The sequence below is a fragment of the Bos grunniens genome, chromosome 2 (assembly GCF_055505025.1).
Source record: "Bos grunniens cultivar Pamir isolate PY7600 chromosome 2, Bosgru_T2T1.0, whole genome shotgun sequence".
In the NCBI taxonomy this organism is placed as follows: Eukaryota; Metazoa; Chordata; class Mammalia; order Artiodactyla; family Bovidae; genus Bos; species Bos grunniens.
In genome coordinates this window covers 112,370,360-112,388,316 of record NC_141166.1, presented here as the reverse complement: position 1 = coordinate 112,388,316, position 17,957 = coordinate 112,370,360, and the positions used below count along the sequence as shown (strand labels likewise).

At 40.5% G+C, this 17,957-nt stretch overlaps 1 protein-coding gene across 5 annotated transcripts in view; it reads right to left on the bottom strand.

The window, feature by feature from the left end:
- Positions 1–17,957, bottom strand: part of METAP1D (methionyl aminopeptidase type 1D, mitochondrial) — a 76,211-nt gene that overhangs the window by 42,734 nt on the left and 15,520 nt on the right. The window contains exon 1 of one of the 5 annotated variants that reach the window (XM_086358277.1): positions 15,313–15,376. The exons of the other annotated variants lie outside the window; for them this stretch is intronic. The gene's annotated coding sequence lies outside the window, so the exon portion shown is untranslated. Of the gene's footprint in view, positions 1–15,312; positions 15,377–17,957 lie in introns of those variants that run through there. 5 annotated transcript variants of the gene reach the window in all.

The window sequence follows — 17,957 nt, the reverse complement described above, 5'->3', positions numbered from 1 at the left end:
GTACATGATTTCTATATGAAAGACTGAGTCAGTGAAATTTAATTGCACTTGGGAAGTAAAAATACTGGTCAGACTCAGAAACATTTTGTTAATTTTTATCATAAAGTAAAAACATTAGTCACTCGGGCTTAATATATCATATATCTTCTCCATCCTTTTCTTCTCACACTTTCACTTGTGGGGGAGGTGGGTGGGGCTAGAAGATTAGAGGTAAAAAGACAAGACTGCAATTTAAAGGAGGGGGGAACCCAACTCCAAATGGATTTTTCTTTAAGAAAGAAATTCAAAACCAAAAGAAAACAGGTAAAATTAGCTATTGGAAATTATGGCCATGTGAATCAACCCTTTCTCCCCACATCTGGCAGCACTTAGCTCCCCGAGGGTACACTTGGTGCCCCAGGGCACCGTTACATATGTTTGACCAGCCGGGCAACAACAAAGGACGCGGAGGCTATAAAAAGAGGCAGCAGGTAACCATCAGGCTGGCCAAATGGCTGAGGCACTTTGCAAACACACAATGAAGCAACTGGTTATTCCCATGGCTGAAAAGTCAACGAGGGAGGGCTGTATTTTAGGATTCAAATTCCACAGCGCGCCTCTCTAAGTCACTGGGTTACTTCCTTGTTTTAATCAGGTCCACAAATCCTCCCTTTTCTTTCAGACACTCGGGGAAAAACATCGGAGACAGGCTGTATAAAGCAACCCTGTGTGCTTGCCAAAAGCCCATCTAAGAATTCAACTAGACCGTTTTCTGGACTCTCCCCCAGACTCTCCCCCAACCAGTGAAGGTGCCAAGTTATTCTGCACACCCTGTGGCATTCTGCTCACAAATGAGACAGAAGCGTTTGTGAGTGACATGGTCCATCTGCTTATACCCATTCTACAACTCAGATGAGTACAGTACAGTCAGTTTTAAACACGGCTCCCACATGAGCAGTCATTTCATAATTAGCAAGTAGAGTCTCTGCCTTTCCCACAGCCTGAAGGCCTCTTTTGGAGCCCTTGGTACTGGAGTATCTCCCTTCTCTCCCACCAAGAATGTCCATCCTCCTCTCTACCTCTTCACTAAGACTATTAAAACCACACCACCTCATTTCTTCTAATCCAGTCTTAGCCAAATACAGGAATGATAACAGCCATTAAACAAAGGCTTTGTGTGGATATTCCCTTAACCCAAAGGAATGATTCTAACTGTTGGAAATTTTTGGTTTTACAGTGGAGATATTTGGAAGCCAGCGGACCCTTCCAATGTTTTCAGCTATACCATGGTTAATAAGCTGTTTCATAAACATGAAGCTGTGAGGGGAAAAAAAACTATAAATGTCTTTAGCCTCCCTTTCCAGTGACATATTTCTGAATTACGAGTTTTTGAAAATGAGAAGCACTTACAATGAAATATTTCTAAATTATATTTAGTTTTTACTACATAAATTCTTAAAACTAAGCAACAGAAATATTTCTTGATGTATCATTCATACATACATATATACATATGTGAAAGTGAAAGTGAAGTCACTCAGTCGTGTCTGACTCTGCGACATACGTAGGAGTGTTATATATGTCATGTCTGACTCTTTGTGTGTCCGACTCTTTGAGACATACGTAGGAATGTTATATACATACGTAGGAGTATTAAATTATAGAATTAAGACATCTTTTAGCAAATGTATCACATTCAATTAAATATTTGGAGAAGTTAAATATATTTCAATTTTTAAGTAGAGAAGAAAATTACATGAAAGATTTTATTAAGAAACTCATTGATGTTGTTCCAGGGTCTCCAACTTGACATAAAAGGCAGAAAGGTAACAGATGACTGCATTACTATTGTTTGTGACTTTATTAAAAAACCAGAAGCATACCAAGACTTTGAATTTTAAAAGATACTTTCAAATACTGAAGGCTGGGGCCAGGGTTCATGGGTTAAGAATGCAGACAGAGGTTTGTCCAGGATATCTCTCCTGTAATGTGATAGCAATGTTGCATCACACATCCTCAGCCCCCTTATTTCTTGCCTGCTTCAGTTCATTTCCACCTCTGCAATATGGTTTGCTGTTTTTTGTTTTGTAATGTAGGCTTAAAAATGAGAAGGCATTTTTAAGAGAAGGCAATGGCACCCCACTACAGTACTCTTGCCTGGAAAATCCCATGGACGCAGGAACCTGTTAGGCTGCAGTCCATGGGGTCACTAAGAGTCGGACACGACTGAGTGACTTCACTTTCACTTTTCACTTTCACGCATTGGAGAAGGAAATGGCAACCTACTCCAGTGTTCTTGCCTTGAGAATCCCAGGGATGGGGGAGCCTGGTGGGCTGCTGTCTATGGGGTCGCACAGAGTCGGACATGATTGAAGCGACTTAGCAGCAGCAGGCTTAAAAATGAGCTAAGTCAGGTTGCATGAGTTTGAGGCAGTTACTTTTGTAGACTATAATTGTTCATCCACCTGCTATTTTGGAAAATGTTTTCCATAAAGCTCATACTACCATGGACTCGAAGACCAGGAAACATAGTCCGTGTCTTTGCTTCACTTGTAATATAGACAGTTTCTTCTATTCAAGCTTTTGCTTAGATTTTACAAATGGGCAAGAACTAAACGATGCTGGAGTTTCTACAGTTCAAGGAGTTTTAGGTCTATTTTTCACAAAAATGAGATATTCTAAAAGTGAATAAATAAGTACATTTATAATTATTGACAAAAGTAAACTGTACTTTGAAAGGTGACACATTCTCTGCAGAGTTTATTGATCATTTCTTCATTTGTTATGGTTTGACCACATACTCCTTGCTGAATTCTGATTCTTCTGTTTTCCTTCTTTATTCAAATTGTGTTGTATCTAGAAGACTAAAAACGGCCTATAAGCCTATAACGTCCATATGGACTATAATGGCCTATAAGGTTGGGCTTCCCTTGTGGCTCAGCTGGTAAAGAATCCGCCTGCAATGTGAGAAACCTGGGTTCGATCCCTGGGTTGGAAAGATTCCCTGGAGAAGGGAAAGGCTACCCGCTCCAGTATTCTGGCCTGGAGAATTCCATGAATTGTATAGTCCATGAGGTTGCAAAGAGTTGAACACGACTGAGTGACTTTCACTAGTATAAGGCTGCTTTAACAATAAATACATGGTTAAAGTAGCATACTAATCATGATAAGCTGATGAGAAAAGCAAGGACCAAGTTAGAACATGTTTCTAATGTTCTTAAATTATTTAAGCGAATTTATATCTATAATGGACACTAAAAACAAGCACTGTCTTTCATTTATTACCCCTAAGAAACTGATTTTTAGTCATAGCTTCAAGTTCTTACATATCTATATATATTTGTCATGTTGATCATAGCAAATTAAACTTATTTTTCCTTGTAAATCTTCCTTTCATAATGCCCATGATGTTACTGGTAGATGAAAAACTAAGTTGAAGATCACATACACATGCTACCATTAGAAACACATATGCATAGAGGTTTGCACATGCATAGAAAAACAAAGCCTAGGTGAAGATAATTACTAAGTTTTCCTGCTTAAAATTCTTCAATGTTCATCAACTGCTTTTAGAACAGAATTCGTTTCTCAGAGTTGATGAAGGTCCTGCGTGCTTTGGCCCTGCCTTCTCTCCCTGTCACTCACAGCCAGCCAGCCACCAGGCCCCCTTTCCTCTTCTCAGACACAGTAAGTCCTTTCTCGTCTCTGCATCTGCTCTTTCACCAGCTCCTCACGTCACTGGCTCATTCACATCCTTCAGGCCTCAGCTCAAATGTCGCTTCATCAGAGAGGCCTTCTGGGACCACTCTCTCTAAAGTGGTCTCCCCGGTTACTCACTCCCTCTTAACTTTGTTTATTCCCTTCCAAGCACTTTCCCATTGCAGAGTTATCGTGTCTAATTGTGTCTTCTCGTCTCCCCTAGCAGGATACCAGCTCCACCAGGCCTAACCCACAGCACCTACCCTCTCCTGCTGTGGGAAATCTTTAGTACTCTGCACTGGAATTTTCTTCTCAGAGTCTAATTTTCACAATTTGGATTTCACTTTCTTATCAAAAGAACTAGTCACATGAGCAAACTCTACAGTGGGTATAAAGTAACTTGCTACCTGAAAAGCTAGAGATGAGAAAACTTCATGAAAATGTCAGTGCAAATGACATTTGTAGATAAAAGTGAGGAAAATTATTTTTTTTTTTTGCCACTTCAAGTGAGTTGGTTTAATTCCAGGTAGTACACAATTCAGGACAGAACAAAGACTTAAGAACACACTTCAGAAAGATTCTTGGCTGGATTATGTGGATCTCATAGCTCAAGCAGAAATGGCTGAGAACTAAAGACTAGTTGAGCTACCATATAATTTAAGAAAATGATTTTTGAAATCACAATGTAAGTCAGGGGAAAATCAAATAACACATCTATATGCGCTTATATGTGTATAAAATTATATATACATATATAAAAGCAAATACACACATATATGCCTATATATATATAATTATACACATATATATAAAATCAAATACACACATAAATATATAAATATATATATTTGATTACCTATAAGATGACACAATGGCTAATTCTAGACAGAGAGGTCTACGGTTTGATGTGTTAGGTTGGGAGTACTCTAGTATTTATCATCCTCCCCAGGGTGGACTCACTGTCTGCATACATGTAACCGTAAGTATGTAGCTGTTGAATGAAGAAATGAACCCATTCATTCCCGGTAACTAGAGCGATCTTGGCATATCCAACATCATTCTTCTAGACCCCTTCACACACTCTGAAGGAGAAAACTGGGGTCTAGAGAACCAATGCAGTTATTGCTTTAAGTAAGAACTGTCTGCCCCTGATTCAGAAACCTCATGTTTGCTTTTAGGAGAAAATAAATAAATACAGGTATTAAAAACTCATTGTCTTCCCCTCAGGATGGGATGCTCTGACTCACTAGTACTTCTGCCAGGTCACTTTGCCTGCAACTGTGGTTTCATTATAGGGCCCTTAATTTCTGCTCAATTGTGTGGTCATCCATTCATCTTAAGATGTTTCAGAAATTGAAAAAAATGTTGAAGGCACTAGGAAAAATTTTACAGATTACTATATTGTGAAAATGAGACTAAGTGTGAAAGCAAGAAAGCTTTTCTGCTTTCTGCAGCAAACACAATGTCTAAGTAGGCAGCTATGGATTCACTGTGAAAGCTTTAAAAGCCTAACCTAGAAAAGGAAAAATCCATGAGGGAGAAGGAGAAAGTTCTTCCATGAACTACTTACTAAGTCAAATTACAGGGCTCTCCCTAGGTAAGAATAGCTCTCAGCTGCTAACACGACATAAAGAGAGATAAACAGACATGTGCCTTCTGATGGAAGGATATGACATTACCAATGGTGCATTTTAGTCCCCAAATTGAACTTTAATCTGATCAAACTTCAGGATGGAAGTGGTGGAATTTATAGGATATACAGGGGAAAGAAAAATGATAAATGACATCATGGGGATAAAATCAGAAAATCTAGACTGAGAAAACCTACGGAATAAATGACCTAGTTTCTTCAACAAATAAATCACAAGGGGAAAAAAAAAAGAAAGGGAAGGGAAACCTCTAGATTAAAAGATTAAAGGGATACATCAATCAAATACAATGTGGAAACTGTGTTTGGTTCCTGATTCCAACAAATCAACCTTGGAAAAAAAAGAGAGAGAGAGAATCAAAGAAATCTAGACACAAGATATATTTGATAGGGAATTATGCTCAAATTTTGTAATGTTTAATATGGTATTTTGTTTACAGTACTTTCAACATTTAAAGTTGCGTACTAAATATGTCCAAGTTTTGTTTTGCAAATAATCTGTGGAGGAAGGGTATAGGGAGTAGATAGGGGTAGAAGTGAATGAACCACGATTGGTGAAGCTGGGTGATAGGTCCGTGGAATGCCCATTGTGCCATGCTCTCTGCTTTAGTATATGTTTAAAATTTTCCCTAAGAAAAAGCTAAAATAATCTATCAGTTAACATAGTACCATCAAAACACACCTATACCAGTTCTCATGTGGTCCAATAATTACATCAGTATCACACCAGCCATTGATTAAAAGGCAGATTTCTGAGCTCTGCCCCAGACCTACTAATTCAGAAAACCCAAGTGTTGGAAGCTGGGATCTCTACTTTAACAAACTAAATGATTTTTATACACACTGAAGTTTCTTACAGAAATGATTCTTATAAACAATAAAGTCAGAGAACCCCTGACTGGTCATTTTGTGTCAGGCTTCACTTCTCATTTTCCAAGTGAGAAAATCAAAGAAGAAAGATAAATTAACTGGCCAGAGTTCACTTTGAGACCCTGAAGGAGTTGAGATCTTTGAGGCTCTCAAATCTTAACTTTACAGTTTATTGTTTAAGCTCCGAGCAACATGGCCTCATTTAAAATACATTATCATTTGCTTTTAAAAGTTTGGTTCAAATTCCACCACAAGCCATTTACCCTTTTAACCCTTTGAGATTAAAACACATACAACAGAAGTACCACAGGGGTCCCATGTATCTTTAAAAAAAGACCTCTATCAGGATAGAAGGGATAGCTTGGCATTCTGATAAAAGTAGAGGTGTTTATGGCCAAACCCTGAGATAGGGCTGAAAACCGAAAGCCCCTTTCCATGTGATAGGGCCTTAGTGTAAGGTATACAGCAGGCAGTTTACCTGCCTACCATTAGTGAAGATTGTGTGTCAGGAGGTCACGTCCTTTTCCATGGGTAGGGGTGTGGAGGCAACTTCTATCTGCCCAGAGAGGTCATTGGTTGAGGGCATGACGTGGGTTTCTTGGAGCTCTTCTTGTTTGTAAAGACACTCTTGGCTTCCATGCTTGGTAACGGCCTTTCAAAAGATACTAGAGTATGAGGTGGGTACATTTTTCTATTTACCTAAAGGGCTTACATTCACATCCCTCCCCCATTCTGATATTAATCCAAGTGGCTTAATTTCAAATTAACAGGGGATTTCCCAGCTAAGCCACAAGGGAAGCCCAGAATTAAAAATGGAGGTACACAAATCCTCTAATGAGCATAATCAGTACCTTCACCTTTTCTCCAACATTTTATGAACATTTTCAAACATACAAAAAATGTTCAAAGAATTTTACAGTAAACACATTACCTAGATTCTACCATGAACACTCTATTTGCTCTTTGTCATATTTCTAAATATTCCACTATCCACCTTTTTTTTTTTTTGGAAGCATTTCAAAGTAAAGTTTCAAAGACAGTAAACTTCTCCCCCATATTTCAACATGTATAAAATCAAACTGGAGTATGTGTTTAGAGTTCCTTTTTTTCTGTATTTTGAGGTAAAGTATACATATGCACAAAACTTCAAATCTTAAGTATATCATTTGATGAGTTCTGACAAATGTATACACCTGTGTAACCAAATACCTATTAAGATACAGACTGTCTCCAACATTGCAGAAGCTCTTTCTCTCCTCTTTCCAGCAAACCCCACGCTTACCCAGTACCTATGGAAATCCACACCATCAGGGACTGAAATTATTATCAACACCTCTCAAATAGAATAACAGCCCAGGGCTAATCTTTTCTCAGATCACATGAACATGATATGAGAACCAAAACCTCAAACCCTGAAGAGTTTTATGCTTTTTGTACTTGATTATATCTCCGAATTTCACTTTAAAAGTTCTAAATTGAATTCAAATCTAATTTGTGACTTCTGACTGTTTCCAAGAAAACAGACAATTTGTCTATAATGTTTTATCAGGGCAAACCTCCAGGAATAGTTAGTATAGAGGAAAAGAATCATAAATGCATTTTAAAAAGAGGCTAAAAATAATTCACATAGGAAATGCAATTAAGTTTAATTACATTGAATGCTAATACTCCCCCTGCAATCATAAAAACAAACGTTCGAAATATACTCTAATGAAAGGAAAAGCCCCTCATATATTACACAGCTAAAAATAATACATTTCCTTAATATTTGAATTTTTATTATTATTCTAAATCTCATACAACCCAGATTGCAAAAATTAACGATTCTGTTCATACTACTATTTTCTACTCATGTAAGCAAAAGCAGTAATGTTCTAAGGATATTCTTAGGGTATCTGCAAACGACCCATAACAGCAGCTTTTTTCTTATTTGTTTAATAACTGCTGTCATTCTTTTTGTAAGCAGCAATCACAAGATGTCAAACAAATTCTGCCTTGACTGTGGGTACTGATAGATGTCTCTGCTTGTTTTTAATAAAAACAAAAAAATTTTCCCTGCATTAATTACCAACACTGGAGAAGCAGGGGCATGGCTGGGATGTTCACCAGCCTCTGGGCAAGCAGAGATGCAGCACAGAAAACCACAGAGCAAGCTCACTGCCCGAACAGAATGCCGGAACACATTTTTCTTTAACTCCCTTGGGGACCCTGGGACGCAGTCTTAGATTCCCTTAAAGGGAAAAGCAAGAGCCTGCAGGGGGCAGGGCGCATCCCGCTCATCAGTCACAGACAGCTCCTTCGGGCCTGGATCCAGGCAGTCTGTACTTCTCAATACAATGAAATGTAGGCGCCACCAGGTAACAGTAGTGGTCAGAGAGCTTGCCAGAAACCTGTAACTCAAAACTGAAAAATGAAATTAAAAGGCTACTTTGGCCAGGGAATTTCTTTCTGCAGGATGCAATAACTGCAAACTACAAAGCCAAAGGAACAGACAATTCTTTGTATGTTTTAAAATTTCTTTCTTCCTAATGTGACACAATGTCTGCCAGAAAAAACAGAAACGAATGTTTTCAAATTTGTATCTCACGACTGACCTGTACTCTTTCGCAAAACTTCGCCCACTCTTCCTCCTTTCTTCTTTCCTTCCCGCATTGTACGGGGCTGCGGGGTGGGGGTGGGGTGGCTTATGGCAGGGAGCCCAGGCCGGCTGGCTGGCCGAGGTCTTGGGTGTATCCGGAGGGCAGGTACCAGGGGCAGGGGCGGCAGAGCAGACGCCTGACCCTGTCCTGTCAATAAACCCTAACCCCGACCTGCCAGGCCTCGAGCTGGGCTAGTCTCTGTCTAGCCTCTGTCTCTAATTGCTCTAAAAACGACTCTTCATTTAAAAGTATCTTTGTGTAAATACCCCACAGGAACTGACAGTCATCAGAATTGCCACAGAGTTATAGTTTTTTAAAGGGGTGCGAGAAAAGTCATTTTCTACCTCATGTGGAAGGACTTGGAAAACAATTTCAACTGCTGTGCAAGACAATACTCATCACTCTTTTAGCTGACTCTGCAGGCAACATCAGTTTGACTTTTAAGACTGTTTACAGTGAAATATTTGATCTTTTGATGAAGTTATTTGAAAGTAAAGATGGATACGTGATTTTCTCCACAAAACCAGCTTACTCCTGAGCACCCAAAGAGGTAAAGCTAAAGCCCAGTGCTTCTCATCCATACGATCAGGCTTCCTTATAAATTCTAAAAGGACCCAAACTTTCTATCTAAACATGAAAATCCAAAATAAAAATTAAAAAGGGGAAGTGGAGAGATAAGGAAAGAGGCTTTGGAATGAACTGTTTTTTGTTTTTTTTTTAATTAATAAAATTAAATCAGCCTTTGCAGATCAGTGTAAAACACAAACTTCTTTTTACTGCTTTGTGGCTTAATTCTGTTTCCTTTTTCTTTATAGTGGTAAAAAATTTGTATCATATAATTTACTAGGACTCCTTGAGAGCAATTCCTTAAATTATTTCTCTACTAACATGTAATAACATAATGGGAAAGACAGTTATTGCCAATTCTATAAAAGGAAACAAGTCTTGAATTTTGCAAATCCCAGATTCTCTTCCAATTGGGTGCAGGTTAAATTCTGCCTTTTAAAGTATGGCTTATTTAAACAACTCAAATTAAATAAACTATTCTTTCCAGTAATTTATTACTAAGTCTTGACAAAATAAAAGAAAGTTATCCCTCTCTGTTCCATTATCCCCTCAATTTTTATCACCTTCTAAAATACTCCGAAGAATTGATGCTTTTGAACTGTGGTGTTGGAGAAGACTCTTGAGAGTCCCTTGGACTACAAGGAGATCCAACCAGTTCATTCTAAAGGAGATCAGCCCTTTGGGTGTTCTTTGGAAGGAATGATGCTAAAGCTGAAACTCCAGTACTTTGGCCACCTCATGCAAAGAGTTGACTCATTGGAAAAGACTCTGATGCTGGGAGGGATTGGGGGCAGGAGGAGAAGGGGACGACAGAGGATGAGATGGCTGGATGGCATCACTGGCTCGATGGACGTGAGTCTGAGTGAACTTTGGGAGCTGGTGATGGACAGGGAGGCCTGGCATGCTGCGATTCATGGGGTCGCAGAGTTGGACACGACTGAGCGACTGAACTGAACTGAACTGAAAATACTCTGCAATTTATTTAATATATTTATTGCCTATCAGAGCAAGCTCCTTGAGGGTAGAGATTTTTGTTTGTTTTGTTCATTGATGTGTTTCAAATAACTAGAAAAGCAGTTCATAGCAAGCCCTCAATAAACAGTCTCAGAATTAATAAAAAATTGAACAGATTAAGCAAAGGAAAGGTGGGCATGGAAGAAGACTGCCTATGCTTTTCTTTGTCTTTAATCAACTACCCAAATGCCTTTCCCCCCTCTGCAATGCCAGTTAAAATGCAAGGAGGAAAAATCTGGACATTTGAATTGAAAGATCTTAGAAACCAACTAAAACTGAGGTCTGAGTCTTCAGAATTCTCCAAGAAGCTTGTTGAACATACAAAGTTCCAGACCTTGCTCTATATCTACTACAGAATCCCAATGTTCAGGCCATTTATTGCCCAGAAGGGAAAAAAAGATAAATCAATTAACCCACAGTGGTTGTTGTTTAGTTGCTCGGTGTCAGATTCTTTGAGACCCTAAAGACTGTAGCCCACCAGGCTCCTCTGTCCATGGGATTTTCTGGGCAAAAACACTGGATTGGGTTGCCAGTTCCTCCTCCAGGGGATCTTCCTGTCCAGACCCAGGGATGGAACCCACATCTCCAAACCCGAGTCTCCTGCATTGCAGGCAAATCCTTTACCACTGAGCCACCGCGGTCACAGAGAGTCCAGCATGACTGAGCAACTGAGCGCACACACATGCATGCAACCCACAGATACAAAACAGCACTACAGGCACCAAAAGGACGCTGCTGGAACTATGTGTACTGAGTTTTAAAAAATGAGCATAAACATAATACCTGATGAAAACTAGTGGTGATATACGCATTTCACACAGAGAACAGTCTTTGTAAAAACCTCTAGGTGTCATGGTTTGAGGGAAGAGTGCCCATCACAAGAACAGAGATGCAGGCTGAGGGTCAAAATGTGGAGAGCTTTGTGTTCTAAAATAAGGAGTGTAAAAAACTGTGGGAAGACATTAAAGACTTGTGATTCTAAATGCATAATATAGTTTAGGACTGGGATAGCCTATACCAGAGAAGGCAATGGCACCCCACTCCAGTACTCTTGCCTGGAAAATCCCATGGATGGAGAAGTCTAGTGGGCTGCAGTCCACGGGGTCACTAAGAGTCAGACACGACTGAGCGACTTCACTTTCACTTTTCACTTTCATGCATTGGAGAAGGAAATGGCAACCCACTCCAGTGTTCTTGCCTGGAGAATCCCAGGGACAGCGGAGCATGGTGGGCTGCTGTCTATGGGGTCGCACAGAGTCGGACATGACTGAAGCGACTTAGCAGCAGCAGCAGCAGCCTATATCTAACTCTAGAGGACAGTTAGCTCTGGAGAATGAATAGATAGATGGGTCAGCAAAGGAGTGGCAGCTGAAGCCATAGGCTGCCAACTAAGGGACCTGCCTAAGGTCACATGGCAAGTTATACCCAGAGCTGAAGTTACCACTCCTCATTCAGTCTTGTGTTCCAACTTCTGTACTACTTATAGAAATATCTCTTAAGTAAGCCTTTTATCACAGATAAAGAAAACATTTCTAATTATGTTTTATCTTATTTGTTATATCCAACAGAATAAGTTATCCTTCAAATCTTGACTGCAATTTATTAGAGTCCTTACTTTCTCATTAATTTGTCAATGGCCATGAAGACAAGTTGATCACCTTAGTGATCCATGGCATGAAAGTCCTCTTTATTTTCCTGATGCATCTATTTTCTAGTAACTTTTTTTTTTTACTTTTCTGCTTTTTTATTTTAATCATTACAGTAAGTTATCTATCTCTGTTCTTAATAAGCAGACACAAGTTTACAGGACTCAATTCCATCGACTACCCTGAGTTTCATTTCAAACATCAATGGCAGTTGCACCTCTCTGATAGGGCTGTTCTTACTCAATGACGTTAGCATCATTTAGATGCTCCTTTCAACATTAGAAAAAATAAGTTATTTGTAGCTACAGTCTCAATTAAACTTCCATTTTTCACATAAACAAAGTGAATTTTCCTTGGAGTTTTAAAGACTTTCTTTTAATTACTACCTTGTCTCATTTTGGGTTAAAAGGTTTTCCCTTATATCCAAATAATGGTGCTACTCTTGGCAAGATGACTACATTTCACTCATATAGTTATTTAGTTCTTAGCCTCTACAGAATCTTGTATATTTTCTGTGGCAGGGTATAGGAATTACTCATACTCCTGCCTTAGAAGACTTGGTAATCCACTGATGTGACAAGGTTAGTGTGAAAACTATTACCAGTATAACAGCCATGGCTCACAGTAAGTGATCGTGGAAAAAATGATCGTCTCAGCATCCATTCCAACCTCCTCCTCACTCATCTTCTGTACAGCAGAGACTCAAGAACTAAGAACTCCGTTTCCCAGACTCCCCTACATGGAGGTTCTACACCTGAATTTCACCCTACCAATTAGAAACATTCATGGGAGATTTGAAGCAGGGAATGTGATAGAGGCATCATTTCAGCTGAATCCGTCATTCTTTCTTTGGCTAGTGAGCACAATGTGGAAATGTTAGGGTTTTCTGAGCAGTGTCCTCCATTGGCTTCCTGCATTGGCTTTGTGAGTATCCAGAAGCAGTTGGAGGTGGTGGCAGCTTAACTCCCCTGGGGGCCAGTACAGAGAACTGTCCTGGATGTTGTCCCTGCATGCTCAGGGGTAGTAGAGAGGGTCAGTAAATCCCTTTGATGAAGCTAAGGCCTCAAATACAAGCAGGACTTAGCTAGATAAGAACTGGGAAGGAGCAGTTCCTGTGCAAAGGTCCTGAGGAGGAAAGGGCTTAGGGAATGAGAAACCCTGAAAGACAGGCCAGTAGACAGGAGTGGAAGGACTGGAGAGTTGGGGTACTAAGCCTTGGAGGTTAGGATTTTCATGGTTAGTGCAATGGAAAGCCAAGGAAAGGTTTTAAGGGGGAGTGAACTGATTCAATGTGCTATTTAAAATGCCACCTGAGTATAGCATGGAGATAAATTGGAAGAAGTAATTTAGTGACTTTATAATAGTCTCTCTCATCTTATGGATGTATCATAATTTAATCATCTATTTTATTAGATATTTAAGGAGTTTCTAGTACTTTGCTAATATAGGTTAACACCATAATAGATATCCTTGAAACAAAATCTTTGGCAACATCTCTAGTTATTTTCTGAATACAGACTTCTCAAAGTGGAATTAAATAATTGAGTTCAAAGGTATGAAATTTGGGGGGCTTCCCTGGTGGACCAGTGGTTAAGACCGTGTGGTTCCAATGCATGGGATTCTGGTTCAATCCCTGGTCAGGGAACTAAGATTCCACATGCTACATGGCATGGTCAAAAAAATTTTTTTAATCTTTTTTTAATTTTTAAAAATAGGAAATTTTCTATTTTTAAAAAGTTTTTTTAAGGGATAAAGATTTTGATCATTAAATATGAAAACTTACTTCACAAATGGAGAAGGCAGTGGCACCCCACTCCAGGACTCTTGCCTGGAAAATCCCATGGATGGAGGAGCCTGGTGGGCTGAAGTCCATGGGGTCGCTAAGAGTCGGACACGACTGAGCGACTTCACTTTCACTTTTCACTTTCATGCATTGGAGAAGGAAATGGCAACCCACTCCAGTGTTCTTGCCTGGAGAATCCCAGGGACGGCGGAGCCTGGTGGGCTGCCATCTACGGGGTCGCACAGACTCGGACATGACTGAAGCGACTTAGCAGCAGCAGCAGCACTTCACAAAAAGGATATCTTGCTACTTATCCAGTTAAATGATATCAACAGAAGATTATTTAAAAAGATGAAAAACTTCCATTTGTATGTAAAAAGTACTCCAATTATTTGTTTTTAAAAAATGGTAAGCACGTCATCAAAATCGGTACTGTTCAACTTCTCCGTTGGGATGAGCCACTTTTAAAACAATCATCACAGCCAGAATTTGGGACATCCTAAAAGAACCTCAATGTAATCTAAGCTTCTAAGAGTCCACCTATTTGTGATTTAACTTTTTTATAACAGTATTTTTGTTATAAATATATTCACAAAGCTGAAAAAAAAATGCTTTGTCAGACTGTGTTTCCCAGTGATGTGGCTGGTCAGGTTCAACGAAGCAGAGCTGTTTTGCTCTCTCCATTTTCGCTTCCAACCTCTCACAGGTGGCCTCTTTCACACGCAAATTTACCTCTTTTGTTCCTCATCTCAGCGACTGGCATGGAGAAGCACAAGCTTTCACCTCCTTACCTACTCCTTCCTACTCATTGTCTCATATACAGACCCACCTCACACTCAAGGTCATATTTATTTTCTCTTCAGTTGACGTGATCTTTTCTCCCTCTCTCCCACACCCCTCTGCTCACTTGCATCTTTCCTCAGAATCCTCAGGCCTCCCCTCTCTCACAAGCTCCTGTCCTGGGTCCTTGTTCAGGGAAGGACTGTTGGTCAGAAAATCTGCCAAGGTGGCTGGGGGGATAATTGGGGCGAGGGTGGGGGTGCAGACGCACGGATGCTGGGCGTGAGGAGACCAGGTGGCCAGCCAGGGTTTCCCAGGCCCCCGTGGCAGGAGGGGGTGGGCCTGAACTAAAGGCTGGGGCCGCCAGAACAGGGGACAAAGGCCGAGTCCTGCTGCTCGCCAGCCGGAGCACATACACTTCAGACACCCAGAAACGCTCTGTGGCCTGGATGAGGTCTGAGAGTTGCCAGTTGGACATCCTGACCTAGACAACCAATTAAGGCATGTTCAAGGTCTGCTGAACAGAACAGTCTTCTAAACTAGGCTAAATCCCCTGTTCAGAGTTGCTGATTTTTATGCCCCTAAATTTTCCAGATTTATCATCATATTAATAGTAAGAATTAGAAGACAAAGCAGACAAGGGTTCTGAAAAAATCTGATGTACACTGAACATCAGAGTTAACGTACTTTTGGAAACAAACCAGGTGTCTGGTGAACACTGTGGGATCCACTAGGTATGCTTGATGAGAATCTGTGCTGGGAAGGAATTGAAGATCAAGGTCAGGAATGATTAATATGGATGCAGGAAGTCATCAACATTTAAGGACAAGCAATATGAATCTCATTAAATCTTCAATCGCTTCCTATTGCCTGAAGGAATTGGTGGTAGTCTAATGATTAAAGCAATAACATTAAAGTAGAAGACAATGTTAGAAAGTTAATCTGACCCTTATAAAAGAAGCTAGCACAAGGTACCAATCCACCTAAGAGACTTTACAAGACTCTCCTCAGCAGCTGTGATTTTTCTCTACTGGTGAATGAGACTTCCTTTTTTTTTTAATCGAGATAACTGATCACCCTTCACATGCTTCCCCATGGGCCATCGTACTGCTCTCTGTCGTGTCTCCCACTTAACTCGCTGTATCAGCAGATCACACCTCCCTCCGCCCTAGCCTTCTCCTGCTGTGTCCCTCATTCGCATTTCTGATTGCAGCACCCCTGCGCTCGCCTGGCAATGCCCTGAACAGCTGCTATTCACAGAGCATAAAGTCGGGGAGAAATGACAGAAGACGACAGAGAGGAGCTGCCTTTTGTAACATCAATTCTTAGAGGGGCTGGTTTTCAGCTGCATGCACCAGCCAGTTGGCGGGGAGTGCGGCGAGGGTGTTCTTTTCATCCATGACCTATTTCTACTTGGTCTTATAGGAAAATCATAATCTTACTGATGACAGAGACAGAGTATGTGATGCCCCAAATTCAGAATCATCACAAGGCTGAGCAGAAGGATAAACAAGTGTAATAAATAGAATCCAAATGTGAAAGACAAATGGACCTCAAAAGTTAATTCTCCTAAATTAATATTTCAGTAATTAATAAGCTTTCTCTTGGATGTAGAAGGAATTTTTAGAAATCATGGTTCTATTACTAGCAGCCCTCCTTAGGGGGGGAAAACACTTTAGAAATGCCAATTCTAACTAAACGGTGGACTGGATTGACTTTTTACTTTCTTCTTTATACTTTTTTGGTTTTTGGCCATGCCACACAGCTTGTGGGATCTTAGTTCCCCAACCAGGGATTGATTCCAGGCCACTCAGGTGAAAACACTGAGTCCTCACCACTGAACTGCCAGGGAATTCCCTCTTCTTTATATATTTTTATAGTAGCTTAATACTTCCACTGAATACAGTTGACCATTGGACAACCTGGTTTCAAGGGTGCTGATCCTCCTTGCAGGAGAACATCTGTGAATAAATATTATCTGCGGACTGTGTAGCTCTGTGGTACCTACTATAAAAAAAAAATTCATGTATAAGTGGACTTGTGCAGTTCAAATCTGTGTGGTTCAAGAGCCAACTGTAGTTATGAAGGGCTTATTATTAAGAACTGTGTGGCAGCCAAGATGGTTGCTAACTAGTAAGTAGCAGCATCAGGATTCGAACCTAAGGAGCCTGATTTGACACCCCACGTTCTTAGCCTCTGTTTATACAGCCTTCTTTGTATTACTTTTATAATCAGAAAGTACATTTTCAAAGTCTTTTTATTCCTAGGAAAAGCACTCCCCACGTGTTCCTCACTCCTCTGGTAGAAATAGAGACACTCTCGCCACTTCCAAGGGGACATGTCCCCCTTCTCTGCTTTCCATTGCTTTCCACCTCTTTCAGGTCCTCTCTCTCTCTAGGAAGCCCCCTGCTCTCCAGGATTTCCAGGGGTCCTTATCCCTTACCATTTGCCACCCTTCCCTCTGCTTCTAAACATAGCCAGGGCCTCTATGTCAAAAACAAAATGTATGTCCACACAAAACTTGCACACCAATGTCCACAGCAGCATTATTTGCAAGAGTCAAAAACTGGATGTAACTCAGATGTCCAACAAGTAAAGGAAATGTGATACTCTACTCAATGGGATATTATTTGGCAATAAAAAAAGGGATGAAGTACTGATACATACTTTAACAGGGATAAACCTTGAAAACATTGTCCTAAGAGGCCAGTCATAGAAGACCACACATTGTGTGGCTCCACTTATTTGAAATGTCCAGAATAGAACATCTACAGAGCCAGAAAGCAGATGAGTCGTTACCTAGGGCTGGTGAGGATAGGGGGCCAGGGGAGTAACTGTTAATGGGTAAGAAGTTTGTTTCATGGCTAGGTGGTGCTAGTGGAAAAGAACTCGCCTACCAATGCAGGAGATGTAAGAGACATCCTCGATCCCTTAGGTTAGGAAGATCCCCTGGAGGAGGGCAAGGCAACCCACTCTGGTATTCTTGCCTGTAGAATCCCATGGATAGAGGAGCCTGGTGGGCTACAGTCTGCAGGGTCCCAAAGAGTTGGACACAACTGAAGCGACTTAGTTTCATTGAGTTAGACAAGGCTATGGTCCTAGTGTGATTAGATTGACTAGTTTTCTGTGAGTATGGTTTCAGTATGTCTGCCCTCTGATGTCAAAGCCTTTGACTGTGTGGATCACAATAAACTGTGGGAAATTCTGAAAGAGATGGGAATACCAGACCACCTGACCTGCCTCTTGAGAAATTTGTATGCAGGTCAGGAAGCAACAGTTAGAACTGGACATAGAACAACAGACTGGTTCCAAATAGGAAAAGGAGTACGTCA